The 9,101-nt window shown below is 25.2% G+C and overlaps 1 long non-coding RNA gene across 1 annotated transcript; it reads left to right on the forward strand.

Annotated features, from left to right (window-relative positions):
- Window positions 1-1,946: 1,946 nt before the first annotated feature.
- LOC120427926 (uncharacterized) lies at window positions 1,947-7,678 on the forward strand. The gene is made up of 3 exons (XR_005607009.2): window positions 1,947-2,141; window positions 3,306-3,397; window positions 7,541-7,678. It is a non-coding gene; the product is annotated as an uncharacterized LOC120427926 (long non-coding RNA).
- The last annotated feature ends 1,423 nt before the right edge of the window (window positions 7,679-9,101 follow it).

The raw sequence follows: 9,101 nt of genomic DNA on the forward strand, positions 1-9,101 counted from the left end.
AATATTAAAATATTAAAATATTAAAATATTTAAATATTTAAATATTAAAATATTCAAATATTAAAATATTCAAATATGAAAATATTAAAATATTAAAATATTAAAATATTAAAATATTAAAATATTAAAATATTAAAATATTAAAATATTAAAATATTAAAATATTAAAATATTAAAATATTAAAATATTAAAATATTAAAATATTAAAATATTAAAATATTAAAATATTAAAATAATAAAATATTAAAATATTAAAATATTAAAATATTAAAATATTAAAATATTAAAATATTAAAATATTAAAATATTTAAATATTTAAATATTAAAATATTAAAATATTAAAATATTAAAATATTAAAATATTAAAATATTAAAATATTAAAATATTAAAATATTAAAATATTAAAATATTAAAATATTAAAATATTACATATAAACATTTAAACATTTAAACATTTAAACATTTAAACATTTAAACATTTAAACATTTAAACATTTAAACATTTAAACATTTAAACATTTAAACATTTAAACATTTAAACATTTAAACATTTAAACATTTAAACATTTAAACATTTAAACATTTAAACATTTAAACATTTAAACATTTAAACATTTAAACATTTAAACATTTAAACATTTAAACATTTAAATATTTAAACATTTAAACATTTAAACATTTAAACATTTAAACATTTAAACATTTAAACATTTAAACATTTAAACATTTATACATTTAAACATTTAAACATTTAAACATTTAAACATTTAAACATTTAAACATTTAAACATTTAAACATTTAAACATTTAAACATTTAAACATTTAAACATTTAAACATTTAAACATTTAAACATTTAAACATTTAAACATTTAAACATTTAAACATTTAAACATTTAAACATTTAAACATTTAAACATTTAAACATTTAAACATTTAAACATTTAAACATTTAAACATTTAAACATTTAAACATTTAAACATTTAAACATTTAAACATTTAAACATTTAAACATTTAAACATTTAAACATTTAAACATTTAAACATTTAAACATTTAAACATTTAAACATTTAAACATTTAAACATTTAAACATTTAAACATTTAAACATTTAAACATTTAAACATTTAAACATTTAAACATTTAAACATTTAAACATTTAAACATTTAAACATTTAAACATTTAAACATTTAAACATTTAAACATTTAAACATTTAAACATTTAAACATTTAAACATTTAAACATTTAAACATTTAAACATTTAAACATTTAAACATTTAAACATTTAAACATTTAAACATTTAAACATTTAAACATTTAAACATTTAAACATTTAAACATTTAAACATTTAAACATTTAAACATTTAAACATTTAAACATTTAAACATTTAAACATTTAAACATTTAAACATTTAAACATTTAAACATTTAAACATTTAAACATTTAAACATTTAAACATTTAAACATTTAAACATTTAAACATTTAAACATTTAAACATTTAAACATTTAAACATTTAAACATTTAAACATTTAAACATTTAAACATTTAAACATTTAAACATTTAAACATTTAAACATTTAAACTTTTAAACATTTAAACATTTAAACATTTAAACATTTAAACATTTAAACATTTAAACATTTAAACATTTAAACATTTAAAAATTTAAACATTTAAACATTTAAACATTTGAACATTTAAACATTTAAACATTTAAACATTTAAACATTTAAACATTTAAACATTTAAACATTTGAACATTTAAACATTTAAACATTTAAACATTTAATCATTTAAACATTCAATCATTTAAACATTTAATCATTTAAACATTTTTATTCAATAATAGAAACGGCAAAAAATATTAAGGATCACAAAACGAACACACCATGACACCTAATCTGGGCGACGCTCCCCTAACGAACACACCATAGTTGATCGAGCTGTCATCAAGGCTGTCATTTTTTATTCACCCGCGCGCGTGTTTGATCCTGTTTGTGTGGCGCAGTTGAAATCAAAAATTCTCAAGTCGAATCGCGTGTGCTCGTGAAGGAACAACATCCGGCGTTCGGAACAAATACACCGGGTGACCGAACCGGAACGGCGGGATGGCGGAATTTTCGCATATTTGGGTGAGTATAAGGAGTTTTGTTGAACTTGGAGAGGGCGGAATTCGCACCCGCAACAGCAGCAGGCATTTTCAGACAAATTTCCCAAGCTACTGGCTGATGCACAAAGTGATTTGTTTACCTTTTTTTGGTACCCTCCGCAAACTTCAAGCCATACAAAATTGTTGCCGGATCTTTTACGGGAGAGATCCGGAGAAAGATCCGGCAGCAATTTGTTTTGATCACGGATACGTCACGACTGTCATCCACATACAAAGCGAGTGAAGTCAAAATCGAACCAAGATCGAACCAAGTTTTTGCAGCGAGGTTTTTGAAAATGTTGTATGCACATGAATTGTAAAAAATAAAAACTTTTTTTTAATCACCAAGTTTTTTTTTCAAGCGATTTACATTTAATTTCAGATTTGAACTTTAATTATTATTCAAATAACTTGTAGCAATTGTAGTTTTTTTTTAAAGATTTACGTTTAATCTCAGATTTAAACTTTAATATTTAAGGAACTTATAGCACGCGTATGTTTGACTATGTCAATGTCACTGTTGACATTTATTCAGTTTGCTTTCTTTTTTCTATAAATGCGGTTTTGTTGGTGTAATTACTAGCAAATCACATTTTAGAACAGGATGCAATGAATAATCATCGAAATATGTTGTTCCAACTCGTTGTTGAATTATGTTTAAATGTTAATTAACTGAGTATTCTACAAGTGTAATTAAATTTAAACCAACAGTCAGGAAGAATTTTACAAAGCTAATTTTGTTTCAAGGACACTGAATATATTCAATTTTTAGTTTAATGTTACGTGTTGTTCTAGTACAACTTTGTTTATCGGTCTTATAAATAATAAATGAGGAAATCTGCACGTAATACTTGTTATTTACTTTAATATATAAACAAAAGATATTTAAAACTTAAAATTAATTAATTTTTAGATAAAAATTAATTAATTTGTTTCATACTACCTTTTCAAAAACCCCACGTAAACAACATTGACAGCGCCGCTGGCGGTGACTTCGGGAAAGTGCATGCTTGTCAAATCCCTGGTTTTGATTTGACGTTTGCTGAGGGTGCGGACAAGTTTGGTTATGTTCAAAAGAGAATGGTCAAGGTCAAGCTTGCGAGAGCAATGATCTTAACAAACTGTGTGTGTTCCTCTTTTTTTACAGGGACTTCTTCTACCAGGCCCGGCGCCTGCTGCGGACACTTCCGGCCGGATTTGTTCAGGATGGTCGTTTCGTCTGGAGGCGAAAATCGTTAGGTAAGTTGTGTGTTGATGCTCAACGGTGAAAGTCCAAACAACGGTCAAGGAAAAGGTCACGAAAAGAATTTTGTTGAGTGGTACGCAACTGAAAAATAACAGAAAGTAGCGTTTGACGTTTATTGGCACGGTGCCTGAGTTAAATTTGTTTTGATGAATAAATTAAATAATAGAATTTGCTAATTTGAATGCCACTGATTATTACAAATGTTCATATAATTTTGTATTTAATGAAAACATATAAAGCTGCTCATCAGACCGAATCTCAAAATGCTGAATCTTGGAAGGAAATTAGGCAATTAGGATATTAGGAAATTCGGAAATTCGGAAATTAGGATATTAGGAAATTAGGAGATTAGGAAATTAGGAAATTAGGAAATCAGGAAATTAGGAAATTATGAAATTAAATATGAAATTAGGAAGTAAGGAAATAAGGAAATTAGGAAATAAGGAAATTAGGAAATAAGGAAATTAGGAAATTAGGAGATTAGGAAATTAGGAAATTAGGAAATTAGGAAATTAGGAAATTGGGCAATTAGGAAATAAGGAAATTAGGAAATAAGGAAATTAGGAAATTAGGAGATTAGGAAATTAGGAAATTAGGAAATTAGGAAATTAAGAAATTGGGCAATTAAGAAATTGGGCAATTAGGAAATTAGGAAATTAGGAAATTAGGAGATAAGGAAATTATGAAATTAGGAAATTATGAAATTAAGAAATTAGAAAATTAGGAAATTGTGCAATTAGGAAATTAGGAAATTGGGCAATTAGGAAATTAGGAAATAAGGAAATTAGGAAATTAGGAAATTAGGAAATTAGGAAAGTAGGCAATTAGGAAATTATGAAATTATGAAATTATGAAATTTGGAAATTATGAAATTATGAAATTAGGAAATTATGAAATTATGAAATTATGAAATTATGAAATTAGGAAATTAGGAAATTAGGAAATTAGGAAATTAGGAAATTAGGAAATTAGGAAATTAGGAAATTAGGAAATTAGGAGATTAGGAAATTAGGAAATAAGGAAATTATGAAATTAAGAAATTAGGAAATTAGGAAATTGGGCAATTAGGAAAGTAGGAAATAAGGAAATTAGGAAATTAGGAAATTGGGCAATTAGGAAATTCGGAATTTAGGAAATTAGGAAATTAGGAAATAAGGCAATTAGGAAATTAGGAAATAAGGAAATTAAGAAATTAGGAAATAAGGAAATTAGGCAATTAGGCAATTAGGAGATAAGGAAATTATGAAATTATGAAATTAAGAAATTAGGAAATTAGGAAATTAGGAAATTAGGAAAGTAGGCAATTAGGAAATTAGGAAATTAGGAAATTAGGCAATCAGGCAATTAGGAAATTAGGAAATTAGGAAAAAAGGAAATTAGGAAATTAAGAGATTAGGAGATTAGGAAATTAGGAAATAAGGAGGTTAGGAAATTAGGAAATTAGGAAATTGGGCAATTAGGAAATTAGGAAAAAAGGAAATTAGGAAAAAAGGAAATTTGGAAATTGGGCAATTAGGAAATTAGGAAATAAGGAAATTAGGAAATTAGGAAATTAAGAAATTAGGATATTAGGAAGTTCGGAAATTCGGAAATTCGGAAATTCGGAAATTTGGAAATTCGGAAATTTGGAAATTCGGAAAATAGGAAATTCGGAAATTAGGAAATTCGGAAATTAGGAAATTTAGAAATTAGAAAATAGGAAATTAGAAAATTAGGGAATTAAAAAATTAGGGAATAAGGAAATTTGGAAATTTGGAAATTTGGAAATTTGGAAATTTGGAAATTTGGAAATTAGGAAATAAGGAAATAAGGAAATTAGGAAATTAGGAAATTAAGCAATTAGGAAATTAGGAAATTAGGAAATTAGGAAATTCGGAAATTCGGAAATTCGGAAATTAGGAAATTAGGCAATAAGGAAATTAGGAAATCAGGAAATTAGGAAATTAGGAGATTAGGAGATTAGGAAATTAGGAGATTAGGAAATTAGGAAATTAGGCAATTAGGAAATTAGGAAATTAAGAAATAAGGAAATAAGGAAATAAAGAAATTAGGAAATTAGGCAATTAGGCAATTAGGAAATTAGGAAATTATGAGATTAGGAAATAAGGAAATTAGGAGATTAGGAAATTAGGAAATTAGGAGATTAGGAAATTAGGAAATTATGAAATTATGAAATTATGAAATTAGGAAATTATGAAATTAGGAAATTATGAAATTAGGAAATTAGGAAATTAGGAAATTAGGAAATTAGGAGATTAGGAAATTAGGAAATAAGGAAATTATGAAATTAAGAAATTAGGAAATTAGGAAATTAGGAAATTGGGCAATTAGGAAAGTAGGAAATAAGGAAATTAGGAAATTAGGAAATTGGGCAATTAGGAAATTCGGAATTTAGGAAATTAGGAAATTAGGCAATTAGGCAATTAGGAAATTAGGAAATTAGGCAATTAGGAGATTAGGAAATTAGGAAAAAAGGAAATTAGGAATTTAGGAGATTAGGAAATAAGGAAATTAGGAGATTAGGAAAATAGGAAATTAGGAAATTAGGAAATTGGGCAATTAGGAAATTAGGAAAAAAGGAAATTAGGAAAAAAGGAAATAAGGAAATTGGGCAATTAGGAAATTAGGAAATAAGGAAATTAGGAAATTAGGAAATTAGGAAATTAGGAAATTAAGATATTAGGAAATTCGGAAATTCGGAAATTTGAAAATTCGGAAATTCGGAAATTCGGAAATTAGGAAATTCGGAAATTCGGAAATTAGGAAATTTAGAAATTAGAAAATAGGAAATTAGAAAATTAGGGAATTAAAAAATTAGGGAATTAGGAAATTAGGAAATTAGGAAATTAGGAAATTAGGAAATAAGGAAATTAGGAAATTAGGAAATTGGGAAATTAAGAAATTAAAAAAATTAAAAATTAAGAAATTACAAAATTAGGAAGTTCGAATATTCGGAAATTCGGAAATTCGGAAATTAGGAAATAAAGAAATTAAGAAATTTAGAAATTTAGAAGTTAAGAAATAACAAAATTAGAAAATAAGGGAATAAGGAAATTAGGAAAATAGGAAATTAGGAAATCAGGAAATCAGAAAATAGTAAATTAGGAAATTAGGGAGTTAGGAAATTAGGAATTCAGGCAATTAGAAAATTAGGAAATAAGAAAATTAGAAAATTGGAAAATTGGAAAATTAGAAAATTAGAAAATTAGAAAATTAGAAAATTAGAAAATGCGAAAATTAGAAAATTAGAAAATTCGAAAATTCGAAAATTCGAAAATTAGAAAATTAGAAAATTAGAAAATTAGAAAATTAGAAAATTAGAAAACTAGAAATTTAGAAAATTAGAAAATTAGAAAATTTAAAAAATTAGAAAATTAGAAAATGCGAAAATTAGAAAATTAGAAAATTAGAAAATTAGAAAATAAGAAAATTAGAAAATTAAAAAAATAGAAAATTAGGTTATTAAGAAATAAGGAAATAAAGAAATTAGGAAATTGAGTTATTAAGAATTTAGTAATTTTAGAATTCTAGTATTTTAGAATTTTAGAATTATAGAATTTTAGAATTTTAGAATTTTAGAATTTTAGAATTTTAGAATTTTAGAATTTTAGAATTTTAGAATTTTAGAATTTTAGAATTTTAGAATTTTAGAATTTTAGAATTTTAGAATTTTAGAATTTTAGAATTTTAGAATTTTAGAATTTTAGAATTTTAGAATTTTAGAATTTTAGAATTTTAGAATTTTAGAATTTTAGAATTTTAGAATTTTAGAATTTTAGAATTTTAGAATTTTAGAATTTTAGAATTTTAGAATTTTAGAATTTTAGAATTTTAGAATTTTAGAATTTTAGAATTTTAGAATTTTAGAATTTTAAAATTTTAGAATTTTAGAATTTTAGAATTTTAGAATTTTAGCATTTTAGAATTTTAGAATTTTAGAATTCTAGATTAAAATTTCAAAACAACCTATCCCTCATGGATTTCCTATGCAGATATGACCTTTTGAAAATTTAATCTAGAATTCTAGAATTTTAGAATTTTAGGATTTTTGTAACAGCTAATTTAATAGCATTTGTACCGAAACAAACATATGAAAATATTCCCTATGTCTAATTTAGTGTGTTTCTCTTTTACAGGGGCCTATTCCACTGAGGATTGTGCTTCATAAATACGCGAGAGTTCATCCCAAGTACGACGCAGTAGTTCCGGCACCGGCTACAAACATTTCGAACAACTTCAGAAAGTTCGGATTGAAGCAGAATATTAAAAGAAAACGACGCGGAAAAAAAGTAGTAATTTTTTTATATCTACGAAAAAAACTATAAAAAAAAATAAATACAATGAAAATACAATAAATCATACTGTAGTTATTATTTATTTCAATGTACGAATATAGTTTAAACCGTACTATTTTGTATGGAAAAATCCATGAAGAACTGTGAATTTACTGTGCAAACCATTGTAATGGTTACTGTTTTTATTATAAATGTATGATGTTTTCTATGGTCAGGTTAATTTTTTGGACGGAAAAGGCATCAATGAAAATACGGTAGAATGTATAGTTTTTGGTTTTTTTTTGTATGGGGAAAAGTCGAAATTTTTATGGTGACTGTGCCTAACAATACCCCTTTTTTATAGTAAATTCCCAAAATAAGATATATTCTATGGTGAAAAAACATAAAGGCTACTGTAGAATCATGGTAAAAATAACCATAGAATTTATCGTGTGATAACCATAAAATCTACTGTAGGTTTATAGTAAATCTTTATGCGGGTGGCCTTATGCCAATTTGTATTTTTATGCTCCAGGAATATAGGGCAACAAGTTTTGCCTAAATACATGCCCAGGAAATGACCCAGAGTCCCATCCTAGAAGGATTTTCAAATGTATGGAATATTTGAATTTAAATATTTGAAGTTCAAATATTTCTGGATTTTTTTTCCTCCATATGGCCTTATGCCAAGTTGTATTTTTATGCTCCAGGAATATAGGGCAACAAGTTTTGCCTAAATACATGCCCAGGAAGTGACCCAGAGTCCCATCCTAGAAGGATTTTCAAATGTATGGAATATTTGAATTAAAATATTTGAAGTTCAAATATTTCTGGAATTTTTTTCCTCCATATGGCCTTATGCCAATTTGTATTTTTATGCTCCAGGAATATAGGGCAACAAGTTTTGCCTAAATACATGTCCAGGAAGTGACCCAGAGTCCCATCCTAGAAGGATTTTCAAATGTATGGAATATTTGAATTAAAATATTTGAAGTTCAAATATTTCTGGAATTTTTTTCCTCCATATGGCCTTATGCCAAGTTGTATTTTTATGCTCCAGGAATATAGGGCAACAAGTTTTGCCTAAATACATGTCCAGGAAGTGACCCAGAGTCCCATCCTAGAAGGATTTTCAAATGTATGGAATATTTGAATTAAAATATTTGAAGTTCAAATATTTCTGGAATTTTTTTCCTCCATATGGCCATATGCCAAGTTGTATTTTTATGCTCCAGGAATATAGGGCAACAAGTTTTGCCTAAATACATGTCCAGGAAGTGACCCAGAGTCCCATCCTAGAAGGATTTTCAAATGTATGGAATATTTGAATTAAAATATTTGAATTTCAAATATTTCTGGAATTTTTTTCCTCCATATGGCCTTATGCCAAGTTGTATTTTTATGCTCCAGGAATATAGGGCAA

This window comes from Culex pipiens, unplaced genomic scaffold (genome assembly GCF_016801865.2).
Source record: "Culex pipiens pallens isolate TS unplaced genomic scaffold, TS_CPP_V2 Cpp_Un0131, whole genome shotgun sequence".
In the NCBI taxonomy this organism is placed as follows: Eukaryota; Metazoa; Arthropoda; class Insecta; order Diptera; family Culicidae; genus Culex; species Culex pipiens.